The following is a 14,232-nucleotide window of genomic DNA, read 5'->3' as shown; positions in this document are numbered from 1 at the left end:
GTCTGATTGATATAGAAAACTTTGAATTTGAACCAGAACTGATTGCTCTAATACAAAAGAATCAATTTGGAGGAGCACTCGAAGAGGATCTGTATCCACATCTATTTGACTTTATCTACTACTGCAATACCCTGATCTTAAATAGCATTTTTATCAATTCTATAAGGCTATGAGGATTCCCTTTCTCCCTAAAGGATAAAGCTAAGGTTTGGTGGAATTCTCTTCCATCGAAAAGCTTGAGACATGGGAAGAGCTAGAGAGATGTTTCTTGAATGAGTATTTTCCAATGAGAAAAATAGTCAAACTAAGGAAACAAATCATGAGTTTTGCATAGATGGATGGGGAATCATTGTACATGTCATGGGAGAGATTTCAAGGTTTGTTCCATAAGTGTCCTCATCATGGCTTGGAAAAATGGCTGAAAATCCACATATTCTATGCTGAGATTTCTTTCTCAAATAAGACTCTATTGGATTCAGCTTCTAGTGGATCTTTGATGAACAAAAGCCTAGACAAAGTATATGAATTCATTGATGATGTGGCACAAAAACTTCATGATTTCTTAGGAGAAAGCCGGATGATATCTTCCCAAAGAATCCTAGAGGCACAGACTGTGAATGTCAATTTGAACGTCGAATAAGAATTTCTACAACCACTCAGGAATGTTGGAAAATAGATAAAGATGCCATTGAGCTACAAAATAAGGGTTTCAAACTATTAGAGGCTAAGGTAGAAAGGTTGACTTTACTCTTCATTAGACCTCAACTACATCTCTCAGAACCTCAGGGGAATTCTTTTTACCATGACAAGTCTGAGTGACAACTTAACAAGCCTTCCATACAATCAACAAAATAATTAGAAAATCTCAACTCCACCATTCCAACTAGATCTATAAGCCATCGATACTATTTCCTCAATGATTGGTCAAGGCAAAACTTTAATAACAAACCAACATGAACACATTCAAATAGAAGGGGGAGGGAGTTTGATAAATCAATTAACAATCCTAAGATGTTGGAAACCAAATCTTCACAAGGTGCTTATTCTTTTAGAGCTCTAGACATATGACCTACGCAAGCCAAGGAAACCTCTACTAAATATCACTATGCCTTGGGGAACTTTAATATAAGCATAGAGAGTGAGGTTATGGAGCCATTATGTGAAGAAATTGATAATTTTGTTGAGGTGCTGTTTGTTGATAGTAATATAGAAGATTTTGATGTAGATTGTGATGATGATGATGATGTTTATGAGATTTTAGATGAAATTGTTGAAACCCTAGTTGTTAATTTTGATGTTGAAATATGCTACCTTACTATTGATGATGTGGTGGATGGAAGTGTAGGAACTTGTATTGAGGTAGAAAAATCCAAAGAATCACTCCATTTGTTCATACAACCACTTAACACTATTGATGTTGCCGGAATTGAATATGATAATTTTGGAAGTGTAGAGACTTGTGTAGTAAAGACAAAGCCCCAAGAATCACTTCCTTTAGTGGTAAAACCTCTAGATGAGGTAGCTAACAAGAAGAAGCCCACATTCACTTTTCTAAAATCTTTAAAAAAACACTTATAAAGAAATAAATGAGGTAGGTAAGGTGCTTACCTCAACTTGTAGAATCCCACTGCAACAGTGGATGTTACAACTGAATCGTCTCCAACCATCTGGAAAATTTTTCAAGGAGACAAAGATAGAGGGAACATTATTTCACAATTCTAACTCTATGATGATAGTTCCCTCTATAATATTGTCTATTGGAAGGAAAGTCTGAAAGTATTTTACTCTAGCTAGAGCGAAATTTCGATGATCCCAATAAAATAATTAATGCTTGGGAGACAACCCAAGTTCTTTTTCTTGTTTTTGTTTAAAATTTTATTTTCTTTTATTTTTCCTTACCCTAATCCCTCTACTTAGTTTTTTTTATCTATTATTTTAGGATTTAAGTTGTGGTGAAATGAGAATACATGATATTGGGGTATCTTTAGCATAGATATGTCTCAACTAGTTGGAGCTCATCACTTGGTAAATTCTCTAATTTCAAAACCTCTTCTATATTACATTTATAATTTTCATTGGGACAATGAAAAATTTAAGTCGGAAGGATGTATTGTAGTTTTTTTTTTCATATTTTTTCTTGCATAATTTTTTTTTCTAGTTGCATCATACATCACGTCATGATTATTTTTTTCTTAATGCAAAAATACTAGAACTCCTGTTGTAACACCCGTCCTTCCCCTACTGATGGCAAGGGCGGCGCTACGCGAACATACATACATGCATATGCAATCATTGCAGCGGAAGGAATTAAATTTAAGCATATAAACAAAACATGTGAACATGCTAGCATTCATGCATATAACTTGATTTAATATCTATTACTTGAAACATGATACATGATCATTTTTAACTAGAGCATAAAGCGTACCAAATAAGAGGGAATGAACTACTAAACATGTATATCGTTCTCTAAAGGGGCACTTGGTATTTTTTTTAAGAAAGTTCATGATAACTAACATGATAGAAATACAGGAGTCTAAACACAATTTATGAACAAGGGTGTGGGGTTCAAAGCATAAACCAAGTATCTAGTCATCCATCACTTAACAATTCAAGCATGATGAGAAGGATTTTAACAATTCTCTACTTAAACAAGTGCTTAACATTTCAAGGTTTCATGGAAGCAAAAGAGAGTATATGTTCACATGAAGCATCAACCATCCAAACAAGTTCAAGTTAATATCAAGTAGCAACCATCAAAAGCATCAAGTAGAAAACAAGTTAACATGCAAAACTTAGAACATGCATAAGTCTTGAAACACAAAACAGATCTCTTCCACCATGCCACTACCACACACATCCTTTGCCCCTCCTACTGCTCCCTTTAGTTTAGCCATTCTTTATCCTTTTCTGCAGTACAAGGGAAAGTAAAACTATAAGCACATAGGCTTAGGAAGATCCTTTCCTACTCACAAAAACATACATCATGAAATTGATATATAGTAATGACATGTTCATCTAACCAACACATAGATTTAACATTTTTGCAAAATAGCATAAAGTAGTGTCATACTCATTTCGCAAATCATAAACATAGCATACGAGAGCATAAGCATAAAGTAGTAGCATGTTCATTTAGGCATCATAGACATATCACAAGAGAGCATCTTCATGAAGCATAATAATCAAATAGCATGAAATAAGTATATGCAAAATGTTCTTTTGAAAACATATATCATATAGGTACTTAAACATAAATCTCAATATGAGAGCCCGACATTGTACCACATACATGAATTGCGTGCATCCCTAAATAAATTCGAGGTAGCAAATCCTGAACCTACTAGGGAACTAGGCTCGTGCTTCGACCTAGGGGTGACGTAGGAGCCCATCCCCTGGACCATGCTTAGGGTCCGGTACAAGTCATACAAAAGTAAAATAGCATATCATGTTCCTTGTCATATCATAGAGATTGCTCTTAATCCCAACTTATAGGGAAGCAACTCTTAGGCATTTCATCCATAAGCCTTGCATAAGCATAACATGGTGACATAAGGTTCACATATCACATAGCATATCATAGAGAGTCATTATCATGCATAGTTGGGGTTTTGAACTTTCTACATGTAACACCCACGAAAATTATAGGATAAGTATATGAGTATTATTTTCTTTAGAGCATAGAAATAAAAAGGATAAGAGAAAAGGGAAAATAGAAACCAAAAATAGAATAAGAAGAGGTGAGGTCAAGGATTGAACCTTGAACCTCCCACAAATAATGGAGATAAATTCATGTATGATAACCACTAGGATGATGAATAATATTTGGATAGAAAGGAATGAAAAATTTAGTTAAAGGTGAGAAGGAAATAAAAGAAAACTAAACAAAAGAGCAAGAGAAAACCAAGTGGCTTATCTCCTCTTCCTCTTGGTTAAGAGAAGAAGCAAGCAAAAGGTAAATTGCCTACTTCCCTCCCTCTCTCTATTTTTCGTGGGAATTAAAGGACTGGGGGAAAAGAGGAGTTGAGGGAATAAATGAAGACATGATTCATTGGAAAAGGAATAAATAGAATGGGAGAAGAAAAACAAGAGATTTAAATTTCTTTTCTTCCTCCTTCTTTCTCCTTCCTCATTCTTCACCAAAACCAAGAGCCTTTCCCTCTCCTCATTCCAAAAGCTAAGCTAAGTTCCTCTTCAAGAAAACTAAATTTTGAGAAGAAGCCTTCAAGTTCTATCCCTTCCAAGCAAAAGAAGAAAAAGGAGGTACAAGAAGAAGAAGCTTTCTCCTTCCTTGGCACTTAGGATATCTTTTTCCTTAAGAAAAACCACAAGCGAAAGGATGTAAGTTTTCCTCACCTGTGGTACAATAGCTTGTGTATTCTTTTTATGAGATTTGGTTGCCTAAAGGCCTAGGATACTTTTATGAAATTTTTGACCAAGACAAGACTAAGAAGAAGGACCTAGGAAATGTAAAGACCTAAATTTTGGCATGCTCAATACGTTTCTTGTAACAAGTATCTTATGGTAGGGATTTATATAATGTTCATATGCTAAAATGTTTGGTTAGAACTTAGAATCACACCCCTAGACTCTCAGCCAAATATGAATAAAGAAGATAGGTAAGCTAAGACTCAAACCAAGCATGTTTCTTATGTTTGTTTTATGATATGTGCCTCATGATGAGGAAGTTGTTAACATGGTATGCTCATATGATGTTTAAACTTCATTTCATGCTCATAGGTATTTCGGCCATGATAGGATTAGGGTCCTAGAAAAATTGTTAAACCTAACTATGCTCATGTTGTTCCTTGAAATAATTGCTATGAAAGTTGTTTAAGGTTCTCATGCTTTTATGACACTTGAACCCTAGCTTTAAGTTTTATAAGTCTCAGCCACATCATGTTTAAGGGCATTGGAAACTTAGAACCTAACCTAACTATGCTCATGTTGTTCCTTGAAATAATTGCTATGAGAGTTGTTTAAGGTTCTCATGCTTTTATGACACTTGAACCCTAGCTTTAAGTTTTATAAGTCTCGGCCACATCATGTTTAAGGGCATTGGAAACTTAGAACCTAACCTAATTATGCTCATGTTGTTCCTTGAAATAATTGCTATGAAAGTTGTTTAAGGTTCTCATATTTTTATGACACTTGAACCCTAGCTTTAAGTTTTATAAGTCTCGGCCACATCATGTTTAAGGGCATTGGAAACTTAGAACCTAACCTAACTATGCTCATGTTGTTCCTTGAAATAATTGCTATGAAAGTTGTTTAAGATTCTCATGCTTTTTTGACACTTGAACCCTAGCTTTAAGTTTTATAAGTCTCGGCCACATCATGTTTAAGGGCATTGGAAACTTAGAACCTAACCTAACTATGCTCATGTTGTTCCTTGAAATAATTGCTATGAAAGTTGTTTAAGGTTCTCATGCTTTTATGATACTTGAACCCTAGATTCAAGCCTTACAAGTTTCGGCCACAACATGTTTAAGGGCCTAGAAAACATAGAACCTAACCTAATTATGCTCATGATGTTCCTTATCATAATTGCTATGAAATTGGTTTAGGGTTTCCATGCTTTTATGACACTTGAAACCTAGTTCCAAGCTTTAAGGGTTTCGGCCACAACAAGTTTTGTAACGCCCGCCCTTTTACTACACTCCTGCCTAGTGAGGGCGGGGTTACTCACTTACCCTTAGACTTAGTAAACTTAAACATTCATACATACTTACATACAGCGGAAGCATATCTATGTCTCTAAGCATGGAGTAACATACTAAACATATGAGTATGAAATAACATGGTTCAACTTAAATAGTCATAGTATTCATTTCTAACACAGGCATACGAAATTAGGGGTGTAAACGAATCGAATCGAGCCGAATATGCTGAAAAATTTAAGGTTCGAATTCGGCTCGAAATAGGTATATTCGAGTTCGAGCTCGATTCGAAGCTCGAAAATTTTAAAATGTTTGGTTCGAGTTCGGTTCGAATTAGGGTTCGGGTTCGAATTTGGCTCGAAATATTCGAACATGTTCGCGAACTATTCGAATTATTACTCGAAAATAAGTTCGAAAGGCTCGAAATTTATTTATTTAATATATATTTAACTTATATTAATAAATATTAAGGCTCGTGAGCGGCTCGCGAGCGGCTCGAACAATATAATTTGGGTTTGAGTTCGGCTCGAAAAAAAGTTCGAACATGTTCGAGTTCGGCTCGAATTCGATAAATTCGAATACGAATCGAATATTTTTCGAGCCGGCTCGAAAAGCTCGCGAGCCGGCTCGATTCGTTTGCAGCCCTATACGAAATAATGAAAGACAGCAACATAACATAACATTTTATTCATAAGTTCACTTAAGCAGGTTATTTTATTCCTTTAGCCAAGTCACCATCACACATCTCTTGCCCCTTCCTCCTACTTCTCTTGTTTATCCATCCTTTACCTTTATCTGTGGTACAAGGAAAAGTATCTGTAAGCACTCAAGGCTTAGTGAGATCCTTTCCTACTCACAAAACCAATATATCATTCAAAATCATCATATCATGGTATAAGTAACATCATATCATAGCATAAATCATGTCATAACATAAATAATCATCATATCATGGTATAAGTAACATCATATCCTAGCATAAATCATGTCATAACATAAATAATCATCATAACATGGTATAAGTTACATCATATCATAGCATAAATCATGTCATAACATAAGTAATCATCATAACATGCTATAAGTAACATCATATCATAGCATAAATCATGTCATAACATAAGTAATCATCATAACATGGTATAAGTAACATCATATCATAGCATAAATCATGTCATAACATAAGTAATCATCATAACATGGCATAGGTCATATCATAACATGGGAAATCATCATATCATGGTATTGATCATATTATAACATAAGTGTACATCATAGCATAAGTGAAAACATCATGACATTTCTTTCATAACATCAAGACATCATATCATAGCATAACAGTAAACATCCTTTCACATCATTTCGTAAGCATGGATTGCAAGATGTCCTTTAAAACATGGGTAATGTTATGTGCAATATGCCTTTCAAAACATGGTTTATGTCATGGGTGAGATGTCTTAAAACAATATCATATAGTACTTGAAAATAATCTCAACATGAAGGGGCCCGACTTAGTACCACATACATACATAATGCGTGCATCCTAAATAGATCCAAGGTTGCTAGTCTTGAACCTACCAGGAAACTAGGCCCGTAGCTCGGCCTAGGGGCACGTAAGGAGCCCACCCTTTACTAGGCCCGTAATTCGACCTAGGGGCGCATAAGGAGCCCACCCTTTTGATACAAGTCATTCAAAGTAAAATACATGTCATATCATATCTCTATCTTTTCATAACATATTCATGTCATTCATAGCATATCTCATTCATGTCATTCATAGCATATCAAGTTCATGTCATTCATAGCATATCATGTTCATGACATTCATAGCATATTACATTCATGTCATTCATAGCATATCATGTTCATGTCCTTCATGTCATTTATAAGGTATGCATAAATGGGCACATAGTCATGCATACTTGGGCACATAGCCATCATACTTGTCTTTGGGCACATAGCCACCATATTTGGGCACATAGCCATCATATTTGGGCACATAGCCATTTTAGGTATCATTCTCATGCATGGTTCATAAGCATATGTAAACGAGTAACATAATATATCATGGAAGGAAAAGAAACATAATCATGCATGGATCACAAGTTAACTTTTCCTAATTCATATCATGGCAAGGGAAGTACATATTGAGTCATAACTTAGTCTAAATTCTCAACCCACTAAGGGTGGCCGAAACATGCATAGGTTCATTTAGGTTTCATGAAATCATACAAGCATATGAACCCACATTCATTTCTATAACATTTAACATAGGAACATCATAAGCATATTTGATTTAGGTTCTATGCTTCCTAGGTTTTTAAATCCATCTTGGACGAAACATACATGGTCCAAAACTTGGTTACAATAGCATGTAAATATGTGAATCTTAATCAATTTCCATGTATTTATCATAGGCATTCACATGAGCATATTAGGTTAAAGTTCAAGCTCCCTAAGTTCACCAAGTGTAAGTGACCGAAAGCTACAAAAGCATAGATTCTAAGCATATGAGTACCCTATAAATTTCATAGCATATCATAGAGAAAAACATAAACATGTTAGGGTTGAATTTAGGCTTGCCTAAGCCCTACTTTTCATGGTGGCCGAATGTTCAACATGTGTAAACATAACCCTAAGCAACATGAAATCTCAAGTGCATTATGTTATCTTCATATCTTTTCATAGGGTGAAACATAAGCAAGCTAGATTTGAGGTTGAACTTCCTTAAGGTATTAAATCCCTTAATGGCCGAAACCTTAAGGTATGATACTACTAGTTCTAAGCAACATACAAGTATAAAACATCAATAGTACATTCATAACATATTATGGAAAAACTTCATACTTGATACCTCTTCTAGAAATTACAAGCATGTGAGTACCTTATGAATTTCATGGCATATCATGGGGAGGAACATAAACATGTTAGGGTTGAATTTAGGCTTGCCTAAGCCTTACATTTTAGGTTGGCCGAAAGGTTATCATGTGAAAACCTAACCCTAAGCAACATGAATCTCAAGGGCTTTATGTTACTTTCCATATCTTTTCATAAGGCAAAACATACGCAAGCTAGATTTGAGGTTGAGCCTCCTTAGGGTGTTAAATCCCTTCATGGCCGAACCCTTAAGGTAGGGTCCTACTAGTTCTAAACAACATACAAGTAAAAACATCAAGGAAAATATTCATATAACATCATAGAAGTGATCATAGGCATGTTAGTTTTTAAATTGAGCTTCCCTAGGTTTTAAGCCTCTTCATGGCCGAACCCTAAGGTAGAGTATCACCTAACTCCAAGCCTTATATAAGCATGAAACATCAAGGTCATATTCATAACATATCATGAGGAAAAACTTAAACATATTGGTTTTGGTTTTTAAGCTTCCATGAACTTTACAAATATCCTAACCGAAATTTCTAAAGGAAACTCTAGGTTATAAATTCATATAAACCCGAACAAAAATCATATAACCACTTGTACCACAGGTGAGGGGATACTCACCTCCTCTTGCTTGGTCTTTTCCTAAGAGAAGGTACCCTTTGTGAAGAGAAAGAAGAGAGCTTCTCCTCCTAGTGCTCCTTTGTGCTTCTCTTGCTTGTGAGAGGTAGATCTTGAGGGTTCCTTCTTGTGGTTTGGTTTCCTTAGGTAGAAAACCTTAGTTGGATTTTCGGGAAAGAAGAGAGGATGCTCTAGGTCACGGCAAGGTGAGGGAAGGGAAGAAAAAATGAAGTCCCTTCTTGATTTTCCCTCTTATGCTAGGTGGAAGTAAGAAGCAAAAAGAGGCTTTGCTTTCCCCTCTTCTTAACTCATCTTTTATTCTCTTAATGATGAAGAAATGTCTTCATTCATCCCCCTACTTCCTCTCCTCTCCTTCTCTCTTGTCATCCACGAAAATGAAGAAGAAGGAGAAGAAGAGAATTTGTCTTTTTCTTGTTTTCTTCTTAATCAAGAGAAGGAGGAAAAAGCTACTTGATATTTTCTTGCTTCCTTCTCTTAATCATGGTTTTATCTTTATCTATAATATGCATTCTCTATTTAACAATAACTCATGAAGGTCTAGTGGTAATTCCATAATCCTTAGCTTAAGAAGGTTCAAGGTTCAATCCTTGACCAATTCTTTTATATATATATATATATATTTCCCATCTTATCTTCTTTTATTCTTAAGAGAAAATCTTCACATACTTAGCCTAAGAAGTTTGTGGGTGTTACAAGTTTAAGGGCCTAGGAAACTTGGAACCTAACCTAATTATGCTCATGATGTTCCTTGTAATATTTGCTACGAAATTGGTTTAGGGTTCACATGCTTGAATGATGATTTCAACCCAGTGTAATGCTTGATAAGATTCGGCCATGATAAGTTTATAAGCTTAAGAAACCTAGAACCCTACCTAAACATGCTCATGATGCTTCCTTATGGTATATGATATGATATTGGTTTAGGATTCACATGTGGGTATGTGGTTTGTTTACCTAAATCCCAACTATATGTTTCGGCCACTATATGACATTAGGGTTAGAAATCTAAATATGATTCCCATGTATCTCATGTGCAATGTTTTATGATGTGGTAAGAGCTTGCTATGCTTCAATGTTTAATTATGTACACTTATGATCTATGTATGATGGTAACCCTTATGCTATGCTGTGTGCCCAAATTATGCATGCTATTTATGATGAGCTGTCTGCCCAAATTATGCATGCTATTTATGATGAGCTGTGTGCCCAAACTATGCATGTATTTATGATGTGCTGTGTGCCCAAATTTTACATGTCATTATGATGAGCTGTGTGCCCAAATTCTGTATGGTATGATATGATAAGAAATACGATGTGCATGAAATAATAAGAACCATGATATGTATGACATGCTACTTTACTTTATATGGCTTGTACCAAGGGTGGGCTCCATAAGTGTCCCGGGATCGATGGACTAAGAAACAGGCCTCGTTAGGGATGGGCTCCTAAGTGCCCCTAGGTCGATGGACTAAGAAACGAGCCTAGTATGTATGCCTTGTAGGGTTCAAGAGTTGCTACCTTGGACCTACAAAGGACGCGCGCATTTATGTATGTGGTACAAGCCGAGGCCCTAATCATGTTATGATTATGTTTAAGTATGTATGTAATAAGTTTTCAAAGGACATGTTATATATATTATTGCATGAATCATGTTTTTGAAAGTCATCTCGCATAACCCTTTATGATTATGTTATGATATACCATGATGCTTATGATTATGTTATGTTATGTTAGGATGAACTTTATGAGTATGTTATGATATGCTATGATTATGGTTATGTTATGCTAGGATGCACTTTATGATTTTATCATGATATGTCATAATGTTTATGATTATGTTAAGTTATGTTAGGATGAACTTTATGATTATGTTATGATATGCTATGATCATGATTATGTTATGCTAGAAAGAACTTTATGATTATGTTATGATATGATGCTTCTATACATGATATGATGAGTTGTCTTTATGCTTTATGCCTTGAAGTTTTAGTTATGCTATACGTTTTTTGTGAGTAGGAAAGGATCTTACTGAGCCTTGAGTGCTCACAGCTTACTTTCCTTGTACCACAGATAAGGGCAAAGAATGGATGTACTAAGGGAGCAGCAGGAGGGGGCAAGAAGGACGTGTGTAGTAGTGACTCGGCTAAAGAGAAAGACCTGCTTCTAGTTAATAAGAATTATGTTTATGCCGTTCTTTTATGACTCCATGACATTTCATCATGCTCTTTAGTATTATGGTTTAAATTTATGTTAAGCATGTTATGTGACTCATATGATAGGTAGTTAGTGATGATGATTTGAAAAGTAAAGAAAAAGTTTTATAGAAAAAAAAATTATACTATAGATAAGACTTCCGCTGTTTTAAGGAGAAATGATAAGTAACCCCCGTCAGCTTAAGCAAGAAGGGGCGGGGCGGGGCGTTACACTACAAACCCTAATTCCATGTCTTGGACGAAACCTATAAGGCATGATTCCAGGTTTCTTTTAAGCAACTTTAAGCATGAAACTTTAAACTAATATCACATGATACACGGCATAGCAAGTGAGACTTTTAGCAAGCATAAATGAGTTTCTAACCTTAATTTCAAGTCTTGGCAGAAACCTATAGAGCATGAATCTAGGTTTCTTTTAAGCAACTTTAAGCATGAAACTTTAAACTAATATCACATAATACATAGCATAACATAGAAGAAAACATAAGCAAATCTAGTTGGAATTAAACTTCCCTAAGCCCTTTTCATTTCCTTCTTGGCCGAAACTTACAAGGAATGTCCCTAGGTTTTTAAGCAACATAAAAATATGGAGACATCAAACTAACATCACCTAATAGATTACACATCATGAGAAATCATAATCAAACATAGTTAAAGTTTTGAACTCTCTTCAAACCCTAATTCATATTTGGCCGAAAATCCAACTTGGTTCATCACATGAACCTAATCCTCTTGGTCCATCATATGAACCTAATCTCCATTTAATTTCCCTTTGTGTGTGACCCTATAGGTTCTTGTAACGTTGGCAATGCTCCTAAACTCATTTAGAAATATAAGTAATGGGCGGTATCTAGCAACACATCATTACTACCAAAGTTACAAGAATGTTGAGATCCAACATCACCATTGTGACTACTAATTATCACTCTCACAATATGTGACAATGTCCTTCTATCCTAGACATCTAGATTGATCAATTGAGGCATAGACCGTGTCATCCTCTAATCAATCTATGTCTTGAACTCCAAGTAGACTCACTATAATCTAATGAGCTCAATATCTAATATTGACTCATTTGGACATGACCATGCACTTAGTGGTTTCACTCTATCAAGAATCATGATATCACTCCTGTCATATAGGAGGGATAGATTCCATCTACATCACTCACATCCCTCCGCATAATTTGTTACATACCCAGTAATCGCCTTTATAGTCCACTCATTTACAGGTGACGTTTGACGAAGTCAAAGTATGCAACTCCTTATGTAGGGAACCATGGTGACTTCAGGTCCAAGGACTGATAGTCATACTAATAGTCACATGAGAAAGTATATGACACTCATATAACAATCCATGATACTTTCTCATAGCAGGTCATTCAGTATACATTCTCTAATGCATACCCATGTGTCAACTTGATATCTAATATCCATGACTTGTGAGATCAAGTCATCGAGTTGACCTACATGCTAGTCTCAGTGCATTAACATTGTCCCTGAATGTTAATACTTGACTAGGAATGATTAAGAGTAGTGTTCTCTATATCATCTCACTATCAATTTAATCAATCGATTGATATAGATAAGAACCTTCTACTTAAGGACGCTATTATACTTAGTTATTTGGCACCAATACAAGTAAGTATAATAACCATAAGAAATGCCTTTATAAATATAGGAATATGATACATCGAGTCCATACAATAATCATCACATGATCTGCTCTAGGGCTCTCACTAACAAATTTTAATTTTAATTTAATTTCTTAGTCATCTCACCCGATCTATGTTTTTAATCTGGCAAACCTATAATTTTGTGAGATGAGTTAGGTTCAATATTAGGGTTTGGTTTTAACTTGTGTTAGATTCAGGTTTAGCTTTGGGTTCAACAGATAGGCATTCTCTAGATAAACTTCTGGGCTATGGCGAGTCACTTGGACATCATTAGAGTAACCATGCCTTCGAGGTTTTCCAAATAGTCCTATCCACTGGACTTAGTACAAAACCTTGGTCTAACTGGTTAGGATCCATAAAGGGTAGCTTCGGTCAGTTCCACTTAGCCAAATGCACCAGGTTGAAGCCATATCTTTCTAAACATGCATAGACTAAGCTTCCCTAACGTACTATCATCCAAAATTTCACCAGTACCAATTTTTAACTTAAACTTGAATCCCTTTCTAATTAGTCCTTGAGTATCCTGTCGGGTAGATTAGTTTGGGTTACCCTTCCGGGTAGGTTAGTTTTGGAGGTGCCAGCTATTCTGGAGCTTCCCACTAAATTATTGGCCTTTAATTTAATTTTTCATTCTAGGTTTATGTCTATTTTTTTTATAGTTATAATTTACTTGATGATAGTCTAAGTTTTGGTGAGTTTTAGAATATTTAGATTTTGAGTTTTTTGGTCTAGGTTTGTATTCTGGCTTTTGATTTTGTTTATTTGACTTTATGTAATATATTTTAATTTTAGGTATGTAATATTGGTTAAGTCCTACTTTCATGGTTAAGCACACTTTCAGAACCCAAGCTTTTCTTGTTGGTTTGTGTTGGGTTATTAATGAATTAAATGTTTTATTTGAACTTGGCTTATAGCCAAGTCCGATTTTGTTGTAACTTGCTTTTTGATTATTTAAGATTAAGTCTAAATTTTTTAATCTTGTAGTAAATTTTTCTAACATACCTTTTAAATTGTTAATTTCTAAATTTAATGATGAATTCTCCTCCCCAAGTGTTAGATCTTGTGTTGGTTTGTTATTTGTGATTTGTTCCTTGAGGTTTTGATTTTCCTCAAGGAGTAATGTATTTTCTTTTTCAATTTTCATTAATTTATTATTTAAACA

General features: G+C 35.1%; 1 non-coding gene across 1 annotated transcript; it reads right to left on the bottom strand.

Moving 5' to 3' along the window:
- Positions 1 to 301: 301 nt before the first annotated feature.
- Positions 302 to 408, bottom strand: LOC122035517. The gene has a single exon (XR_006127066.1). It is a non-coding gene; the product is annotated as a small nucleolar RNA R71 (small nucleolar RNA).
- Between the last annotated feature and the right edge of the window lie 13,824 nt (positions 409 to 14,232).

This window comes from Zingiber officinale, chromosome 11B (genome assembly GCF_018446385.1).
Source record: "Zingiber officinale cultivar Zhangliang chromosome 11B, Zo_v1.1, whole genome shotgun sequence".
Classification (NCBI taxonomy): domain Eukaryota; kingdom Viridiplantae; phylum Streptophyta; class Magnoliopsida; order Zingiberales; family Zingiberaceae; genus Zingiber; species Zingiber officinale.
The sequence above is the reverse complement of the archived record's forward strand: the minus strand, read 5'-3'. Positions and strand labels throughout refer to the sequence as shown.